Source organism: Lissotriton helveticus (genome assembly GCF_964261635.1).
Source record: "Lissotriton helveticus chromosome 1_1 unlocalized genomic scaffold, aLisHel1.1 SUPER_1_unloc_57, whole genome shotgun sequence".
Classification (NCBI taxonomy): Eukaryota; Metazoa; Chordata; class Amphibia; order Caudata; family Salamandridae; genus Lissotriton; species Lissotriton helveticus.
In genome coordinates this window covers 1,325,657-1,342,938 of record NW_027611700.1, presented here as the reverse complement: position 1 = coordinate 1,342,938, position 17,282 = coordinate 1,325,657, and the positions used below count along the sequence as shown (strand labels likewise).

Genomic DNA, 17,282 nt, shown 5'->3' with positions numbered 1-17,282 from the left:
TCTCACTTCTTCCATTCCCGGCCAAAGTCATCGAGAAAGCTGTCAACAACCAGCTCGCCGCCTTCCTCGAAGCCAACAAATCCCTCGACTCTTCACAATCTGGCTTCCGAGCAAAACACAGCACTGAGACCGCCCTCATCGCAGCAACAGACGACATTCGAACTCTACTGGACAATGGAGACACAGTCGCCCTCATCCTCCTCGACCTCTCTGCAGCCTTCGACACAGTCTGCCACAGCACCCTTTTACAGCGCCTCAGAAACATCGGAATCCAAGGAAAGGCACTGGAATGGATCACCTCGTTCCTCTCCGGAAGAACCCAGAGAGTCCGCCTCCCACCATTCAAGTCCGAGGCCTCTGAAATCATCTGCGGCGTACCACAAGGATCCTCACTTAGCCCCACCCTTTTCAACGTATACATGAGCCCCCTCGCGACCATCGCCCGCCAACACAACCTCAACATCATCTCTTACGCGGATGACACTCAACTGATCCTTTCTCTCACCAAGGACCCCAGCACCGCCAAAACTAACCTACACGAAGGAATGAAAGAAGTCGCCGAATGGATGAAACAAAGCCGTCTGAAACTGAACTCAGACAAAACAGAAGTCCTCATCTTAGGTAAATCCCCCTCTGCATGGGACGACTCCTGGTGGCCGGAAGCCCTCGGAAAAGCACCCATCCCGACAGACCACGCACGGAACCTTGGCGTCATCCTGGACTCTTCACTTTCAATGAACAAACAAGTCAGCGCCGTATCCTCATCCTGCTTCAACATCCTTCGCATGCTCAGAAAAACATTTCGCTGGATCCCCACCGAAACCAGGAAAACAGTCACCCATGCCCTGGTCACGAGCCGACTGGACTACGGAAACACCCTCTACGCAGGTACCACCGCCAAACTCCAGAAGAAACTACAACGAATCCAAAACGCCTCAGCCAGGCTCATACTAGACATCCCACGCAATGAACACATCTCTGGCCACCTTAAAGACCTCCACTGGCTACCCGTCAATAAGAGGATTACTTTCCGACTGCTTACCCACGCACACAAATCACTCTACGACATCGGACCAGATTGCCTCAACTCTCGACTGTCCTTCTACACCCCCTCCCGCCAACTCCGCTCTTCCAGCCAAGCACTCGCCACTGTCCCTCGCATCAACAAAACCACCATGGGAGGCAGATCCTTCTCATACCTGGCTGCCAAAACATGGAACTCACTCCCCGCTTACCTTCGCCTCACCCAGAATCACCTAGCGTTCAGAAAACAACTTAAAACGTGGGTATTTGACAAATAATCCCCCTCCCTAAGGATATCTAGCCCCCCTCCCCTCCCCAAGCGCCTTGAAACCCTCCGGGTATGTAGTGCGCTATATAAATTTTATGACTTGACTTGACTTGACTATACAACTAGCGTTCTTCACCCTAACAAGGAACTTCTTTCAGTTTGAAGATACCATCTACTCAATTACCTGGAACTTCAATGGGAAGCACTTCCACGCATAGCATAGCCTGTCTCAATGTACACCGATTTGAACAACAGAACACATTGAATAATAACCTCCTTTAAACAGGAGCTATGTCTTTGGTGCAGACACATAGATGATGTCTTCATCATCTGACATGGCACCTTGGGGAATGCAACCCGCTTCTTAGATTAGCTTAACAGCCGAAACAAATTCAGATTCGCCATGACTACAAGCAATGATGAATTACCATTTCTTGATATCGCTATCAAATATGAGCAAAGCAGATTGGTCATCAAACTTTATACAAAACGTACAGATAAGAATAGCCTCCTCCACTTTCAAAGTACACACCCACACGCACTTTGGAAAATTTACCAGTTGGACAGTTTCTCCGTATAAGAAGAAAATGCTCCAAGATTGACGATTACAAACAAGAAGCTGTCATACTTACCAATAAACTTTTAGATGGGCACGCCTCTGGAACATTTGACTCAGGGAGCAAATAAAAGGGCTCCTAATAATCACAAAGAATCATTCCTAATGCATCAAAACAGAAAAGACCGAAAATAACGTATTTGTGTAACCAAGCATAGTATGATGACACTGGTGTATCCTTACAAGCAACAAACTTAGTTTTGACAAACCTCTGTATTTAAGCAAAACACCAGATTAAGAAACTTAATGGTACCCACTAGATCACTAAGAACTGTCACCACCTCCCAAATGCTTTGTAGAATCTTCCCAGGATTATGGGTCACTACCCTTGTGGCCAGTACGCTTCTGCACTTTTACCAGGAAGTCCACAGCAAATTATCTTATCTAAGAACTCCTTAGATTCAGAAGAGTCATACTAACTGCAATTCTAACAGTGTCTGTTACAGGGGTGTGGAATTTAATAAAATATCTACTTGTTCATGGGGCAGGTTTTGTCATAAATCTACTTGTTATGTTACAAAATCCACTTGTCCCTTTGTGGCCATGTAGTGCCGCCACAAATTATGGCAGCAATCTCATTATAGAAGAGATCTGATATAGCCTCCCTGATTATGCTTGTGCTCATACCATAGTAGTGTTTGAATGCTTGCAATCCCATTATGTTAAATGTGAGAAGAGCACATTTGTAGCGCCATTTTCCCATAAGTCATTGGACTTATTCGAAACTCTGGTGAAAAAAGATTTAGCTAATATTTCGAAGACAACAATGGGCAGGAGCAACTTAACCAGGATTGAAAGAATCACTTTGAATCAGTTGGCTAATGACGACACTATTAAAATAGTGCCTGCAGACAAGGGTGGGGGGGCCCTAGTGGTCCTCAATAATCAATATTACAAGACCAAGGTTGACCAGCATGTATCGGACGAAAACACTTACATCAAATTGGACGCGGACCCCATGTTCCGATTTCAGACGGTTCTGACACAGATTTTAGAGAAAGCCAAAAGTATGGGCTGGATAAATGAGCAGACACAGAAGTTCTTGACAACACAGCACCCTAGGAGACCATATATTTATATGGTTCAGAAGATGCACAAAAATCCTATAGATCCACCGTTCAGGCCTATTGTGGCCGGATGCGGGTCGTTGCACGAGCCACTAGGAAAGTTTCTGGATCATTTTTTGCAGCCATTGGTCCAACAATGGACCACTTATATACAAGACACTACTGATTGTTTGAAACATGTAAACAGAGTCATCATTTCACCGGACGAACAAATTAGGTTGTGCACTATAGACATATCAGCACTGTACACATCCATCCCACATGAGGAGGGAATAGAGGCAGTAGAATGGATGTTGTTAAAGCATGATTATGATGAGGGTATCAATGTCTTTTTGTTAGAATTGTTACATTTCTGTTTATACCATGGATATTTTTGCTGGCAGAGTCATTTTATTTACAAAGAACAGGTACCTCCATGGGTTTCACTGGGGCACCGACATTTGCCAATATCTTTATGGCTCGATTCGAGGAAGCGAACATATTGCAGAAAGTACCATAGTCTGAACATTTGAAACTGTATGTCAGATATATAGACGATATTCTTATTGTATGGAACGGTTCATACTATCAGCTGATAATGGAATTGAATATATTGAACACATGTCATGATCATTGACGCCCATTGGGCTTAGTTGCGCCATAGAAATTGCCTTTAATAATTAATAACATCAAGATCACATACTCCATTGATTCAACCAAAATTATCTACCTAGATATTCTGATTGAAAAGCAAGCACAGGGGTTGAGCACCAGGGTATACAAGAAGCCCACAGACAGAAACAGTGCATTGCACTATCATAGTTTCCATACTTTTTCATTGAAGAACCACTTACCGTTCTCTCAGTTTCTGAGGGTGCGGAGAATTTGTTCAGATGAGGCCCAGGGAGAAATGGAGACTCTTTCACAGGCTTATAAGGACAGGGGGTACCCCACAGAGATTTTAGAAGGGGCAAAACAGAAAGCAAGTCTAGTGCAAAGAGAGGATTTATTGAAGAAAACCATCAAGTTACCCCTTAAGAGGGAGGTGTTCGCTATCAAGCACTCCACAGTAGCCAGAGCCATCTAGAAGAGTATTTTAAATAGATGGTAGGTCATTGAGCAAGCAACCGATTTTCAACAGGTTTTCACAGGCAAACCCATGTTTACTCACACCAGGTCAAAAAACCTTAAAGCAGGGTTCTTCAAACTGTGGGGCGTGACCCCCAGGGGGGCCCTGGAGTGGTGCAAAGGGGGTCGCGCATTCACAGTCAAACTCCTGCCCTCGCCTCCAGGGCTTCAGCCCCCCTCTTCGCCCGTCCTGTGTCTCAGCCCGGGCTGCTGCAGTGAAACTCGAGCTGCTGGGGGCTTGGCTGGGCAGTGTCTGGAGTCGTATCTCCAGCACGCCCGAGTTTTTCACAGGTCTTTAAAGACCATTAGCGTATTTACATGCCTTTGTAAACTGGTTACAGAGGCTTAATGTTTTTTATGGTTCCAGTACCCCCTTGGCCCCCACTCTGCCTATTCCTTACATTTGTATTTTTACACTTACTGCTGTAGTGTGAGAATGCATTTAATGAAAAGGAATATAAAGTTAGGTTGCCAAAAGAAAAAATGCCTGCTCTTGACACTAAAGAGAGTTATAAATAAAATTGTATGTAATAATTAGTTATGTGACTTTTCTGTCTTTGTTCTCTTTAATTTTCAGTCATTGATTATTGAGGCAGCCCTAGAACACAATTAAAAGTGACACAATTAAAAGTGCTTTCTATTTATATTTGCTGTTCTAAGTATTCACAGATAAGTGCTAAAAATACAGCTGTAGGTGACTGCTTATTTCTGGGCCATCAAAATAATGAGCTGGTAACCCTAATGATAAGACTGGAAGTTTGTTGCACGATGAGCACATCATTTATTTCCTCCACCCTAAATCCCTGATTAATGCCATTATAGCAATAGTTTAACGTATATCTGAAACCCTACACTTCAAGTTTCTTGGAATGCACCGTGCTTTCAGACAACTCACTTCTCATTCTCGCCTTCACTTTCACGCTCACCCTGCGCTTGCAGCGATCACAATGCACTCACACTGATCACCATGCACTCATAGCGATCACAATGCACTCACACTGATCACATGCACTCATAGCGATCACAATGCACTCACACTGATCGCCATGCACTCACAGCGATCGCCATGCACTCACCGCGATCACAATGCACTCACACTGATCACCATGCACTCACACTATTCACCCGCTCACCCTGCACTCACACTGATCACCGTGCACTCACACTGATCACCATGCACTCACACCAATCACCATTCACTCACACCATTCACCCGCTCATCCTGCATTCACAGTGATCACAATGCACTCACACTGATCACAATGCACTTACAACATTCCCCCGCTCACCTTGCACTCACAGCGATCACAATGCACTCACACTGATCACAAAGCACTCACACCATTCACCCGCCACTCACAGTGATCACAATGCACTCACACTGATCACCATGCACTCACACTGATCACCATGCACTCACAACATTCACCCGTTTACCCTGCACTCACACTGATCACAATGCACTCACACTGATCACCATGCACTCACAATATTCACCTGTCACCCTGCACTCACAGTGATCATAATGCACTCACAGTGATCACAATGCACTCACACTGATCACTATGCACTCACAACATTCACCCGCTCACCCTGCTCTCACAGAGATCACTCTGCACTAAAAATGTGCTGGCATTGTTCACTCTGTACCTCACCCTACAGTCACACAAGCTCACTTCTCATGCTGCACTCATGTGACACTTTACTCACCTGTCCTCCCTCACTGCTCAATCTGTAGCTCACTCAAACAAGGCCATCACTAACCATGCACTAATTTGTCCCACTCTGCACTTACAGCCGAACCCAAATTCATATGGTCACCTCACTCAACCTGTAGTCACTCCTTTTACCCTACTCTCACACTGTTGCATTGCTCTCCGTGCAGTCACATGGGCACTCTTGTCACCCACACAGTGCAGAAGGTTAGAGTACCTGGTACACAGAAGATGTATCATTCACATCACAGAACTGAGTGTGAGTAAACTATGAGTATTTTGTCAAACAGGTGCTATAGAGAGATGAGGTGTATTGTTGGTGAGTGATAGTGAGGGAATTCATGGAGAAGGTGGAAAGACTGTTGCACCATGTGCGACCAGTGCTAGGGCCGTCACTAACCATGCACTAATTCGTCCCACTCTGCACTTACAGCCAAACCCAAATCCATATGGTCAACTCACTCAACCTGTAGTCACTCCTTTTACCCTACTCTCACACTGTTGCATTGCTCTCCGTGCAGTCACATGGGCACTCTTGTCACCCACACAGTGCAGAAGGTTAGAGTACCTGGTACACAGAAGATGTATCATTCACATCACAGAACTGAGTGTGAGTAAACTATGAGTATTTTGTCAGACAGGTGCTACAGAGAGATGAGGTTATTGTTGGTGAGTGATAGTGAGGGAATTCATGGAGAAGGTGGAAAGACTGTTGCACCATGTGCGACCAGTGCTAGGGCCGTCACTAACCATGCACTAATTCGTCCCACTCTGCACCTACAGCCAAACCCAAATTCATATGGTCACCTCACTCAACCTGTAGTCACTCTTTTTACCCTACTCTCACACTGTTGCATTGCTCACCATGCAGTCCCATGGGCACTCTTGTCACCCACACAGGGCAGAAGGTTAGAGTACCTGGTACAAAGCAGATTTACCATTCACATCACAGAACTGAGTGTGAGTAAACTATGAGTATGTTGTCAGACAGGTGCTATAGAGAGATGAGGTGAATTATTGGTGAGTGGTAGTGAGGGAATTCATGGAGAAGATGGAAAGACTGTTGCACCATGTGCGACCAGTGCTAGGGCCAGCCCTGGCTGGGAGTGTTAAACCCCCCCGAAGTTCGGGTATAGTGCATCCCCTGCTTCTGCCTATTATTATTTACATTTGTAGTGCGCTACTGTTACCAAACGGTGTCCTGGGGCTAATAACCATCTGCCTGCAATGTGAGAGAGGGATCCGGGGTTGGGAGAGGAGAGTAGAGAGGGATGGAAGGAAGGGGTGAGAGGAAAGGGGCATGGGTAAACTGCTTAACTCTGCACAAGACCGCCAGGGTTTGAAGGGACCCTTGCTGCTCCCGGCCATGGGCAGGTTAGCTTCTAATGTGGCAGCGTGTATTCCTGCGTAGTGGGAGGCCCTTCACAAAGGTTGACTAGACACCTTTCTGATGTTAATTGCTGTATTTTGGTTATAAAGTGGTACTGATGGGGTGAAATCTGTCCTCAGTGTTACTGTGTTTAAAAAACTTCAAAATAATAAAGCAATGCTATCCCAAAATACGCAGCATCACAGAACATTATTTAAATTTTCTACTCGCACAATTTAGTCAAGCCTGTCGCATAATTTGGTCCTCACCTGCCTCATAATTCCAGTAGCCCTGCCTAGAGGTTTAGAAATTTTTGTCAGGAGGGGGTCCTTACGCCTGTAAATGTTGACAGGGGGGTCTCGGCATCCAAAAGTTTGAAGACCTCTGCCTTAAAGAGATCTTTAAGCGGGGTAGTGGCAGTCGAGATCAATCACAACATAAGGAAATGATTAAGTGCCACAACTGCAGCCACTGTGGCAACGTCATTGTAGGGGATGTGTTCACACACCCTCAGACAGGCAAACATATCAAGCTCAGGCACACATCAGATTGTAACTCTCACATGGTGGTGTATGCAATCAAATGTCCCTGCGGATTAGTTTACGTAGGGAAGACCTCAAGAAAGGTTAAAGTCCGCATCACGGAACATAAGAGTTTGATTAGAAACAATAACCCCAAATCAAATCTAGCAGCACATTGGAAAGCCAGGCAACATTCCATTCCCCAATTACGGTTTACTGTTTTAGAGAAACTTGATGAAAAGGATCATGCTGATGTCAACCGACAATTGTCTAAGAGAGAAACATATTGGATACGTCACTTGAATACATTAGAGCCTTCTGGGCTGAACGATAAATTGGAAATGTTATGTTTTTTATGATTGTACTTTTCATATTGTATATACTAAATATACTGCATATCATGTAATTAGTATTTTTTTCGTTGTCCGTCATGCCGTTAAAACATGAATCAAATTGGATATGGTAACTATCAGGTTGGTGCGCAGCTGATACAACAAGAGACGGAGTAAGGGTACAGCAGGGGGGAGTGTATAGTCACACCGACATGGGTTACAGCCACAAATAACAAGGGATAATTCACTTGTTTCATTTTCATTCACTTTTTGGAATCATATACAGGTTCTGTTTTAATACGGGTTCGTCAAGCAACGACAGTGGGTGTTACTTTACTTTAGGTTTATTTGATGCTCTTCACATTTACACATAGTACAATAGACTAAGCCAAGATGACGGAGTACTTTCCCATAATGAGGATGGCAGTCCGTCATTACTGTTTGCAGCAGTGACGTCAGACGCCTAGTTGCATTTACCGGCTTGCACTCGGCATTTTTGTATATGTCGGCGCCTCGGGAGCAGAACAGCAGATCATTGTAGTGAGACTGGTGGCAAGGGGACGCATATCTTATATAGGTATGAGGACTACGGTGGCACATATAATGATCACGGGCGTAACGCTTTTGAAACGGTTTTTTAGAGGCTGTGTTCTCCTTTTTTTCAGCGTCAATGAACTTTATTATTAAGGAAGTGGAAACAACTCAACATTGATTTTGGTACACAAACAATTACGCAGGTATGACGTAGAGGTTTGTTAGGATGGAGGCTTACGGCACATTTCCTCAGTATATGGCTTATGAAGTTTGTTGAGGCATCATTTTGTTATTTTCATTTCAGGCAGGTCTCAGCACGGAAGATACAGGTCAGTTAGGAACGTGGTGACAGCTCATATATACACACAGAGGGTTAAGGTAGCACGCGGGTATTCACGTAGCGTTTGAACCATTGGTTGTGGAAGCATGTCATTAAGCACCTTTTTCTACCATTTGATTCAATTTTTAATGTGCATGGCAATTAACTACAAGCAATCGCGGTTGTGGTTTACTGAATTCCCATTGAATATATAGCAAAAGATACATGTAGTTTTTTGTTGGTTTATTCCAGTATCCCCCTGAAGAAGGTAGACATACCAAAATGCATTGGGAAACAAGGGACATATGCTGAAAAGCCCCATGGGCGAGACAAATAATCTTAAAAGAGATCCTGGACTGAATGGGAAGCCAGTGTAAGTTTCTTCTGGCTAGCGAGGTCGAGGCAAGCCTGGGGAGATTAAGGACCATCTTTGCCGCCGCATTCTGGATCATTTACAAACGATGAATAAAGCTCTTATTTATACCCACATAGAGGGCGTTGCAATAGTCCAGTCTTGAGGAAACTAATGCCACAGTGGCTTGTTTCCGAGCATCGGGGGAAAGATAGGGGGCAATCTTTCTACGAACCCTGATGATGCCGCAGCAGGTGGAAACAGTCCTGCTGACCTGACGTTCAAAAGAAAGCGTGGTGTCTATAAGCACCTCTAGGTACCTAGCGAACTGGGAGGGGCGGGGGGGCGGGCAATCCCCAAGTGAGGGTGGTCACCAGTCATTTGACCAGATATCCTGATTACCCCCAAAAATCGACACCTCCGTTTTCTCCCAGGGGTTTTATCTCATCAGTGACACAAGCTGCAATAAAAGTTTTTGTCGTTGCAAAAAAATATGCATGGCCGACAAGTTTCTGTAGGTCAAAGAATGGAAGGGCTGGGGAACTTTCAGTCATCTCACTGCTAAGCAGAGCAGTGTCATGCTTCATCCTCCGTCAGGCCTCTGATTTTGACCAACATCGATTAGAACACTAGGACCTTAGAGACCATCCTTTTAATGAGAAAAACAAAACTACAAGTCCCATAAGCAATAGTGGTGGAAGGTGTCACACATGTCCTGAGACAACATCCGATTCAGCGCATCCAGTTCCATTTTTTAAGTATTTGACACAATATTGAATTTATAACCTTTGTTTTTTATGGTCATGAGTCACCAGAATACTAAAAACATGTCTTTTATTTTCAAGGTCAATTAAGTAATGGTCACCAGCTTGGAAGCTCTGTTAATTCTTCAGTATTTGTCATTGATCTCCACGTGTGGCTGGTTTGGGTCTGCCCCCTGCATCTATCCCGATAACTCGCACAGGTAAGGACCTTGTAGCAGCAACATGATAACCCCATACTCGTCTGTAAGAAGTGCGCTCCGAGGCAGCTATCGGATCATCTTTGTGAAACAAGCAAGCGCCAATATCTGCTATGTACATGTGTTAAATAAAACAGTCAAATCACTGTATACTGTTCTGGAGGTTCAGTCCCAGAGTCATTATCTATAACTGAATGCAGACACCCTAAGAAGCATGTGCTTTTAAGACAAGTTGCGTTCACTCACCTGAAGGTGACATGCTTCATCATTGGACTATACTCCTCACCAGGCCGGCGCTACAATGCCTGGCAGGCACCACAAGAGGGCACTTTGTCGGATATATTTTATTAAGTACGCCGGATGAGCATAGTAGGACAGAGAATGTTTGTGTCATAAGATGTGAGATTGGTGAAAGTCTGAATATAAGATCAACTATCGACCAGTTCCCGCAATATAGTTAATGTGATCTTCCTCGTCCATGTTGAGATTAAAAACGGTGGCAGAGAAATTGAGGAACTAATGGCCCCTATCACTGTGTGAAAGTGTCTATCATCTATGGACCAGCTCGTAAGCTGGGGTCTATACTTTTTTCATGCCCTGTGTAGTCATGGAGCAATCTGTTGGCATTTCATCAGGACCAAATATGGGAAAAAGGGTAAATGAGACCTAATTTTCTCCACAGCGAGGACGCCGCATCAGAGGGCAACTGGTTTGAAAAGCACATGCTTCCTAGGGTGTCTGCGTTCAGTTAGAGATAATGTCTGTGGGACTGAACCTCCAGAACAGTATACTGTGAGTTAATTTATATGAAGATTGTGTATACTGGACTGCCATTTTCCTCAGCATCTTTTGTGCTATGTAAAATAAAACACTACACACCGGGAGGCCAACACATCTATCATACATTTAATGCAAAAATAGCAAAAGGCCAAGCAAAGTAACAAGTGACAATTGTCTTTGCAATGGACGAGAGCATCCACCCTAAAGCAATTTGGAGAATATAATGCTGATGCTACACAATGTATTTTTATACACTTTTCTCCTAATACAAGTCAATGAAACATGAACACGTGATAGAACCAGTTACTGAAACAACACTAATGAGTAGGAGGCAGGATCTTCTCTCGAGAGGAATGTGAGGAGTCTGTGAGGTGCAGATCAAAGATACACAGACAAGCTGCAGAATTCACTGTTTCTGGAAATAACACTTCTGTTTGTCAATATTCAATTTACTACAAGATGCAGGAAAGTGTGCAGATGGACATCACTAAATGAAATGGTTCTGGGCCCTAATAGAATCATATAACTTTGCAGGCATATTAAGGTGAACAGACACATCAAATTAATATAAGAATATTGTATTTTGGTTCTGTAATATATCAATGCACATTTAGGCATTCGTGTGTAACCAATTATCGGTATTAAAGAAACCAATATATCCAGTTATGCTTTCTCAATTCCTGCTTGTAATGAATACGAGACTAGCGTTGTTGCTAGCCAGCTCCAGTCACCAGTGCCCATCACATATTATCCTCAATAGGATCAATGCCCAAGGCCTCTGCAGCTGCTAACCTGCCCTAGTCAGCAGTGACCTCCCAGACCTGTTATTCTGCATATAATCAGCAAGTCTTCGCCCCTAATAACACTCACCCCACATCCTTATGGTATATTAGCAATGTAATTTATTTACTTACATCATACGGTAGGTATCGCACTATATCACACGATCCCAAAATCAAAGAAAATCAAAAATTGCCTAACCATTCAGCACGCCACTTTGTCAAAAATGACTAAATCACACCAAGCACTATAGCCTGTCACATCACATGGCACACTCAGCAACAACATGACCAGATACCACGGCAGGGATTTGGGGCCATTAATCCTCTGATCGAGGCATGTGTGCTGTAGATGCACATGCTTTGCATACTCCTGCCATCTTGTGTTGGGTCTGAATGTTTGCAAGTTGTTTTTCTTTGAAGAAGTCTTTCCAGTCACGAGTTAAGGTGACTCCTCCTTTCGGTGATAGTTGTCATGGGCATTGACTCCATTGTTAGATTGTTTTTTACCCCCAACGGGTTCGGATGTGTATTGCTGCGCTCCGAAACCGTTCCTCGGGTTCCCCTTGGTGCGCAGCAATACACTCTACCCTCAACAGTATTGTTTCAGTATACATTTCTTTGTTCTCCGCATTTCAGTTTGATCGACAAACTCTCCATTTTTGATAGAAAACCTTGTGGGCAACCGTTGGGCTATGTAGGGCCAGCCTTCTACAAATGGAACGGACTCCATTCCATTTCTTTCCTTGGTACCACGCCAAGTACCCTCGCACTGACCTACATCAAGTTTGTAACTTATGTCTCTCTCCGGAGCACAAGGAGGAAGACTGCGACGCTTGTAAGTTGTTTCGGTCCAATAGGACTCTACCCGATCATCCGGCTCGATGACGAGAGAGGCAGAACCAAAGCATTCAAAACACTCTGGATATCTTTGCAGAAGAATCTGACCTAGAAGAGATAGAAGCGTCCTCCGTTGAAGAAGAGGCGATTCCAGAGTCCGATTCCGAGCTCGAAATCTATCTGGAGTCCCAAGATGTGCCTTCGGGACATGGTGCCATGAGTACCGAAGACCCCTTGCCCCCTAAATCCTCTTCTAAAACTCATAAGGCTACAGCACCACCTCTGCCTTCTGGCCAAAGTCGGCACCGAGACAATGTTTCCAACGCCGCGTCCCTCGGCTCGGCACCAAAACAAACCGTCAAGCCTTCCAGCTCCGGATCGAGTCAGAAGAAATTACCTTCGGATCCGAAATCATCAGGCTCCAGGACAAATCTGGTTTGGAGCCGAAACCCTCCGCTTCGAAACACCACCTCGCTTCTGAGGAGAAACATTCTAAAGACTAGCCGAAATCCGAGGACAATGTTCTCGAGCCTCCATAACCAATTTTAGACGTTCTTAAGGCCAAATTGGATCCCAAACATTCGCCTGCAGACCCATGGAATGATTACACCATTGACTTCCAGTAGACAATGAGCCTGACTTTTACCCAGCAAAGCCATCACCACCAGGTGATAATATGGCTTATGAACAGCTCATTGCCAGAGCAGCAGAGTATCATGGGGGTACCATCACATAAAGAGACATTAGAGGAGGACTTTATATTTGAAACTCTTGAGTCTACGCACAGGTGAAGTCAAACACTCCCTATGCTTGAAGGCATGATGAGGCATGCAGATGATATCTTTAAAGACCCTGTCAGAGCATGTATTATAACTCCAAGGTTAGATAAAAAATATCAACCCTCACCATCAGATCCTGTGTTTATTAAGGGACAATTACCTCTTGACTCTCTACAACGCTCGCAAAAGAGCTAACTCGCAAACCTCTGGGGATGCACCTCCCCCAGATAAAGAATCCAAACTTACAGATGCCTCTGGGAAATGAGTAGCTGTTCAAGCCGCTAACCATTGACGCATCACAAACACACAGGGCCTACTAGCTAGGTACTTGAATGTAGCATCAACAACTCGCTCCAAGATTTGCGAAAAAACAAATTTTTAATTACTTTTTAAAGTTTCTTCATTTTTTAAATGCTAATTTTTGTGCATGGAAATACAAACATCATATAAATACAATATATACAAACACAAATAGTACTGTGATTTTAACACTTGCACACTTCATACATTCGTTGGCCAAACATTCACGCACATACACTCACTCAACAGAAAAAATGCTAGGTCTCGGTGTCAAAGATTAAATGTAATAGGTTGAGCACTCTAAGAAATATTTTTCTTTGTTCATCAAAATTGTAACATTTATAAATCAGAAAGGGTTTCAAAGTCCTCTTGTTGTTGACTATTTGTTATTTGAAGTGAAAATATTTTGAATGACACGAGACCACTGACCAGCCAAGGCGAAGCACTCAGCCCTCCCGCTTTTGGATATTGACACAGAAACCAAATGCGGTAAGAATCCATCAGGGGACCCGCGCCCTCCCAGTTAAAGAAGAAGCACATCACAGCCAGAAATACCTCCCAAGTAGCCCTCGCGCGCATTTCGATTGGAAGTACATTCCGCTTTGACGACAAGTCGAAACCTCAAGCAAAGGAATTCAGTGCCACTTTTGGTCCTGAGGAGAACCCCTCCAAGTACCGGGGTTTGAAACGCGTAGACCACAGTGGTCTCGTGTCATTCAAAATATTTCTTAGAGTGCTCAACCTATTACATTTAATATTTGACACCGAGACCTAGCATTTTTTCTGTTGAGTGAGTGTATGTGCGTGAATGTTTGGCCAACGAATGTATGAAGTGTGCAAGTGTTATCACAGTACTATTTGTGTTTGTATATATTGTATTTATATGATGTTTGTATTTCCATGCACAAAAATTTGCATTTAAAAAATGAAGAAACTTTAAAAAGTAATTAAAAATGTGTTTTTTCGCAAATCTTGGAGCGAGTTGTTGATGCTACATTCATAACAGCATTTTCTTTACAATCGTTCAGCTACTGACGGTAATTCTCAGCACTGGCATTTGTTTTGTTTAAATACTTTAGTTTGGCTCAGCCTTGCTGAGTTTTGAGTCAAGACCCCTGGTGTTCTTCTACTAGCTAGGTACGACAGGGCACACTGGGAAGAGATGGAGTAACTGCCCCAATATCTCCCAGACGAACACAAAACTAAGGCACAGCAGTTAGTTGAAGAGGGGAAACTCATTTCTAACTCCTCAATGAGATGTGCTTTAGACACAGCGGACACCGCACCTTAGACGGCGTGCATGGCTTAGGATGTCAGCTCAGGAGATCAATACCAGCATTCTCCATAGAAGGCGTGCATGGCTTAGGATCTCAGCTCAGGAGATCAATACCATCATTCTCCTCAGAAGGCGTGCATGGCTTAGGAGCTCAGCTCGGGAGATCAATACCAGCATTCTCCATAGAAGGCGTGCATGGCTTAGGATCTCAGCTAGGGAGATCAATACCAGCATTCTCCATAGAAGGCATGCATGGCTTAGGATCTCAGCTCGGTGGATCAATACCAGCATTCTCCTCAGAAGGCGTGCATGACTTAGGATCTCAGCTCGGGAGATCAATACCAGCATTCTCCATAGAAGGCGTGCATGGCTTAGGATCTCACCTCGGGAGATCAATACCAGCATTCTCCTTAGAAGGCGTGCATGGCTTAGGATCTCAGGGTTTCCTGAGGTTCAACAGCCCGTTTTGAACACTCCCTTTGACAAAGAACAGCTGGTTGGTCCTGTAGTTGACCAATCCTTAGAAAAGAAGAAGAAAAAAAAAGGACACTGAAGTAGCAAAATCCATTGTAGCACTCCAGTCCCCATCCAATAGAGGCTCCTTTCACCGCTCGTTTTACATAGCAGGGTCCAAAACAACATCCTCAGACTCAAATGCTTCCTCTTACAAAGGTAACATCCAATCCTTTTCCTCTAGAGGTTTCTACAGAGGAGGATATAGAGGAAACAATTCCAAAGGCAGACCCCTGCTCAAGAAGCACTCAGCGCCCCCACCGACCTCAAAAACTACCGACCCATCTCCCTCCTCCCCTTCATGACCAAAGTCACAGAGAAGATCGTCCATGCCTAGCTAACAAAATTCATCGAAGAAAACTCCATCTCGACCTCTCCCAATCCAGATTCCGAAGCAACCACATCACCGAGATCACTCTCCTCGCTGCCATAGACAACATCCACACCCTGCTCGACCAAGGGCACACTGCAGCTCTGATACTACTCGATCTCTCTGCGGCATTCAACACCGTCTCCCAAAGTCTTCATGCATCTGCTGGGAATGATGGCATCCCGCATTTCAATCGTACCTCATGCAAGGCTTCACATGTGTCCTCTGCAACAATGTCTAGCGAGTCAGTGGAATCAATCACAGGGGGCCAGATGTACAACGTGATTTAGCATACGCAAATGGGTTTGCAAACCCGCTTGCACATGCAAAATCACTGTTGGCCATGTACAATTCCAAAATAGCGAGTCGCAGTTTATTTGCGACTCGCTGTTTAGGAAATGACGGAGGGACGGTCGGAAGCAGAAGCAAGGAGGCCGTATGGGGTCAATATTGGAAGGGTTTTATTTGGGATTGTAACAAAAGTGGATAAAAGTAACCGTCTTGGCAGTCCCAAAATGTAGCAAACAAAGAGGAGTTGAGGTAGCTTCTTCAAGGTCCGGAGGGCTCCCTGGTAGGTTGGTCTTCTATGTGGCCCAGAAGCCTATTACGGGCTTCTACAGTTGTATCTCCGGGAGTGTCTCAAAACAAAAACAAGAGAGAATTCGGTTAAGATTCCCCTGTTTTATTCTTTTCAGGATACCGTCACCAAAATGAACCACATGAGTGGGAAAGAGCTGTGACTGAGGGAATAGGGGCGGGTGTGTGGGTACTCGAGGTAAGGCTTCTAGGTAGAGCAGGCAGTATAGTGCACGGGAAGAGTCGGACAGAGCGTGATTCAGGCATTAAGATCACCCATTGACCCTTGGTTGCACACATACACCACTGCGTCTATCCAATGCCACCTGCCGCCCTTAACACACTCCCTTACCCCTCCCTAAGCCCTTTTCCCCAACACGTACCGCTACGAGCCACAACTCTCCTGAGTTGTGGCGGCGGGCGCGACTTTCAGAATCCACCACTCTTCGGTCCACGTTTCCGCGTTGTTGTCTCCGGGACCCCAGGCTACGGCGTCGTGGGCTGCGAAGTCTTCCCGGTCCGCTGCTTGGGTGTCGGCTTGGTTGCTGGGCTAGTCTTCGGCCCGGCTTCCTACGTCTGCTCCTAGGCTGTCCAACGGCGCACCTTCTGAAGCGTCTTCCCCATTTTCCAGCCAGTCGTGACCTCTTTCTTCTCTCGGATTGGCTGTCTGAGGTTTCGTTCCCGCCTCCTACGTGAGTGAGTGCTCCCGCTTCCGGATAACTTCCTGGGTTCTGCGGAAGGGAAAAATCAGCAGTTAACAGGAGTGGAGCGGATGCTTCTTCGTACCAAGAAGGATTCCAGGCCGGCTTTTGATGGTCGCTACACATATTGTTGGAGGTATGCCCGGGGTCTCCCTCACAGGAATTGCGAGTCGCAATTAGGAAG

The 17,282-nt window shown here is 45.0% G+C and overlaps 1 protein-coding gene across 1 annotated transcript in view; it reads left to right on the top strand.

Annotated features, from left to right (window-relative positions):
* Positions 1-17,282, top strand: part of LOC144806251 (uncharacterized) — a 100,694-nt gene that overhangs the window by 7,206 nt on the left and 76,206 nt on the right. The window contains exon 2 of the mRNA XM_078672651.1: positions 10,069-10,187. The gene's annotated coding sequence lies outside the window, so the exon portion shown is untranslated. The remainder of the gene's footprint in view (positions 1-10,068; positions 10,188-17,282) is intronic.